This window comes from Nicotiana attenuata, chromosome 1 (genome assembly GCF_001879085.1).
Source record: "Nicotiana attenuata strain UT chromosome 1, NIATTr2, whole genome shotgun sequence".
NCBI classification, from domain to species: domain Eukaryota; kingdom Viridiplantae; phylum Streptophyta; class Magnoliopsida; order Solanales; family Solanaceae; genus Nicotiana; species Nicotiana attenuata.
In genome coordinates this window covers 31,147,868-31,152,890 of record NC_031989.1, presented here as the reverse complement: position 1 = coordinate 31,152,890, position 5,023 = coordinate 31,147,868, and positions in this window count along the sequence as shown.

Here is a 5,023-nt window from a genome sequence, read left to right as displayed (position 1 = left end):
ACATGAAACCAACGAGCTTGCCTCGATGGGACGTCCGAACGGAACGACATTTAGCTGGATTCAACTTCAGATCATACTTGCGCAGCCGTTCGAAGAACTTTCTCTAATCTCGCACGTGGTCACTCTGAGTTCGGGACTTAATGATTACATCATCCACATACACCTCTATTTCTTGATGCATCATATCGTGGAAAATGGTGGTCATGGCTCTCATGTAGGTTGCCCCAGCATTCTTCAACCCAAATAGCATGACCCAATAACACTAGGTACCCCAGGGTGTAGTGAAAGCTGTCTTCTCGGCATCTTCTTCATCCATCAACACCTGATGATATCCTGCGTAACAATCCACGAAGGACTGTATTTCATGTTTGGCGCAGTTATCAACAAGGATGTGAATGTTAGGCAACGGGAAATTGTCTTTGGGACTTTCCCTATTCAAATCTTGGTAGTCCACACACACCCGGGTTTTCCCATCTTTTTTTGGCACTGGAACCACATTGGCTAGCCATGTAGTATATCGGACCACTCGGATTACCCCCGCCTTCAATTGTTTTGTGATTTCTTCTTTGATCTTATCACTGATATCAGTTTTAAACTTCCTTTGCTTTTGCTGTACTGGAGGACAATCGGGGTAAATTGGAAATTTGTGCACCACTAGATCCATACTCAGTCCTGGCATGTCGTCATACTACCAAGCAAACACATCTTTAAATTCGAATAGGAGTTGGATTATTGCATCTCGGGTTTGCTCATCTGTGTGAATGCTTATTTTGGTTTCCCTTATTTCTTCGGCAGTTCCCAAATTAACCGGTTTAGTGTCATTCAGATTTGGCTTAGGTTTGTTCTCAAATTGTTTCAATTCTCGGTTTATTTCCCTAAAAGCCTCTTCTTCATCATATTCCGGTTCTTGATTCATTATTTCACAACTAGACATCGTGTTTGAGTCTGGGCATGAAGTCCGCAAGCATGTCATGTTATTTAAAGCCGCATTATTAGGACTGAAAAGAGAAGATGAAAAGGGAAAAATAACAAAATTAGAAAGAATAAAAAGAAAAATGGACGATGAAATATTGATTTCATTTCATGGAATTGGAAAGATAACAAGGTTTACATTCAGGAATTTAAAGACAAGAAACTAAAAGAAACATCTGAGTTACACCCTGAAATAACTCGGGATGCAAAAAAGGTGACAGGGCTAGTCTACTGAGACTCCCGCCTGATCGGGAATTGCGTAGCCTTCCAGTTTTGGAGTTTAGCATCTGGTCCCATGTAGAGCACCTCAGCGGTGCTAGTCCCTTCCCCTGGCTGAACCATGTTTGTTTCATAAAGCATTTGTCTCATAGCTCCACATATATCTTCGATTTCCTCAGCTGTGAACACCTCATCATCCTCTTCTTTGCCATACTTGAGCTTGACAAAAGTATCATAGAGATGTGGCAATGGTTGTGGCAGAACCCATCCTTCTTTCTTTCTTTCCTCGGCCCATTTCTCATCTTCTGGGGTAGGGTGGAAGCCTATCCCGAAAAACTTTTCTGCTGTGGGTAGAGTTACTGGCTCGGATATTCCTTGTAAAGCTTTTCCCAACCCTTTTCCTGGTTTGAAACCGTGTCTAATCATTTCTCTGGCCACCATGATTGAAGCATTAGACAGGAAAGGCTGAGGACAAGGATTTCCCTCCTCGTGCTGATCTGCCGCCACAATTTCAAAGGCTTGATAAACAATATGCTCACTTCCTTCCCTCGCCTCCAAGCATGGGATAGATGGGTCACGATAAATGGACTGCTCATCTTCTCCGTGGACCACGATTTCCTGATCTTCATATTCAAATTTTACCATTTGGTGGAGGGTAGAGGGTACAGCTCCTGCAGCATGGATCCAAGGCCTTCCCGGAAGAAAATTATAAGATGTATCCATGTCCAATACCTGGAAAGTCACCTCGAAATCCACCGGACCTATGGTTAATATCAAATCAATTTCACCGATGGTATCCCTCTTAATGCCATCAAAAGCTCTCACACAAACGTTATTAGGACGAATCCTTCCCGTCCCGATTTCCATCCTTTGCAATGTGGAGAGTGGGCAGATGTCAACCCCCGAGCCTCCATCCACCATGACTCGCTTGACATAATAACCTTCACACTTGACAGCTAGATGCAAGGCTTTGTTGTGAGCTGCGCCTTCCGGAGGCAAGTCATTTTTACTAAAAGAGAGTTGATTGACGGCGAAGAACCTTTCTGCCATCCTTTCGAGCTGTTCGACTGAAGTTTCAATTGGCACATACGCCTCATTCAGAGTTTTCATTAAGATCTTCTGATGTTCGGAGGATTTCGTCACCAATGATAGCAGGGACACTTGTTCAGGATATTTCCTCAATTGATCCACTGTTTCATAATCAGGCATCTTCATTTTCTGGAAGAAGGCTTCTGCTTCCTCAGCACTCACCGGCTTCTTAGATGGGAAGCGCTTTCGTGCGGCATTGTTTACCTCCTGTACATTTGAATATTTCTCAACAGAGGTTTTCCCTGGGAGTTCCCCCGAAATTTCTTTGCCCTTGTATGTAACCACTGTTTGCTGATAGTTCCATGGCACTGCAGAGGGGTCTGTCATTGGCTTCTGTGGTACGCGTCCAATAACCACTGGCTCATTCAGCCGAGATGGCTTAATTGTCCCCTGTACCACATAAGCTCCTTTGGCACATATATTTGCGTTTCCCGTTTTACTTCAAACTTCCTTGGAGCACTGACAACTAATGGTTTTTCTTGGCGTCCTCGCGGAACATAGAGAATTCCATTCTTAGGAGGTTCCGTCTCTGCTTTTGTCTCAGGTTTCTTCTCAGGCTCAGTTTTGACACTTTTATTCTTTTTCTCCCCTTTCTCTTGCTTCGGGGGTACCTTGGGTTTCTTTTCTGCATCGGCAATAGCAATTATAGCTTTTAATGCTGGATCAAATTCTCTGTCTTCACAGATCATCCCGATTACCGGCCCGTTGTTGTGAGCGGGCAACGGATTATTGGTCACATTCGGGACTTCTTCATCCCTCAACACTATTTTCCCTTGTTCAATCAAATCTTCCACAGCTTTCTTCAATGTCCAGCAGTTGTCAGTACTATGCCCTTTAGCTCCTGAATGATAGGCACAGCGGACACCTCGTTGATAAGCTGGAGATTCCGGGTTCTGCCTGTTTTGGGGGGATAGGCTGAAGCAGATTCATCTGAACGAGCTTCGGGAACATACTGGAGTAGGGTTCACCAATCGGCGTAAAATTTGGACGTCTGGGTGGTTCCCGAGGGCGGAAATTATTTTGCGGTGGTCGGGGATTATATTGGTTCTGGTAGGAGGTTGGTTTCTTTGGAATGGAGGTGGATTTCGGTTAGGTTGTGGTTGCGGTCGGCCGAAAGGTTGAGCATTCATGACCGCATAAGGTGGGGGAGGGTAAGCCATATCAGTGTGGGGATAGTAGTGTTGAGGAGTTCTTTCAGAGAATACCGGTCTAGGAGCCCGGTATCTTCTTCCTCCCGATGCTGCCATCACTGTTTCTTCTTTCTTTTTGCCTTTGGCCATTCCTCCAGACCCGCCTTGGATGGCTTGGGAGGTTGCTCTATGGCTGACTGGCTCAAGATTCTACCCGTTTTTAACTCATTCTCTACCATCTCTCCGATTTTTATTGCTTCTGCGAAGGGCTTACCCATGGCGGACATCATATTCTGAAAATAGTCTGCTTCCTGGGCTTGAAGGAAAACAATGACCATCTCTACCTCATCCATCGGAGGCTTCACTCTTGACGCTTGTTCGCGCCACTTAATTGCATATTTACGGAAACTTTCTGAAGGCTTTTTCTTGAGATTCGCCAAGAAGTTCCTGTCTGGCGCGATGTCTATGTTGTACTGAAATTGTCGAACAAAGTCTCGGGCCAGATCGTCCCAAATATGCCAACGCGAGACATCTTGGTCCATATACCATTCTGAAGCGATGCCAATTAAGCTTTCCCCGAAATATGCCATCAACAATTCTTCTTTGCCACCGGCTCCCCGTAACTGATTGCAATATTTCTTCAGGTGAGCAATGGGGTCACCGTGTCCGTCATACTTCTCAAATTTTGGTGCTTTGAACCCTGACAGCAAATGTACATGTGGGAACATACATAGGTCTGTATAGGAGACACTCTTTTTCCCGCTCAAGCCTTGCATATTTTTTAAACTCTGTTCAAGGCTTCTCATTCTCTTTTCCATCTCATCCTGCTCTAGGGCTTTAGGAGTTTGGTCTTGTCCTGGCGTAAGCTCAAATGGTGGTGGCTGAGAGTAATTATATGTGGGATATTGAGGAGGATCCACTGGAAAGACAGGGTTTTGGAAGGTGAAAGCTGAGGGATCAAAGGCAGGCCTTGGCAGTGAAGGTTGTGTTGTAGCAGAGCATAGTGGAGCAGTGAAGATGTTAGGAGCTGCTCCTGCTGGGAATACCTGGGGGCGGACCTCAGAAGGTGTTCCGGCGAAGTGAGCGGTCATTGTAGGCTATCCCAAAGGAGTATGAGGGTGGCTGATAGGGATATTGGAAGTACCCCCATATCTAGGGAATAGTTCAGGAAATCCAGGGATGGCGCTTGGAGGCTCCCTTCCATTGGTCCAGGCGTCCCACATCTCCATGAGTCGGAGACGTAGTATTCGATTCTCTTCAGCTGTGACAGACTCAGATGCCGGGATCCCCGAGATGGGGCTATCCTCAGAGATGGGAACTGCGGGCAAAGTCATTTCTGCAGACATTTCCACACTTCCTTTTGATCTGGTGAAGTATTGATGCGATGCCATCTTACCACAACCAACCACCGTTTCTAAAGCTAAGCTGGAATTTGATGCAACACACGGTTAGTTTGAGAAAAGTAACAGATAGGCAATCGCATGTTGGGGTGTGATGCACCTATACAGTTAAACGGACGTCTACATGTTCGCACTGGTTGCATGCGTCATCCCGGCTTTTCTTTTCTATTTTCTCTTCTTTTGATTTCTACTCTTTGTTTTTCTTACGTTTCT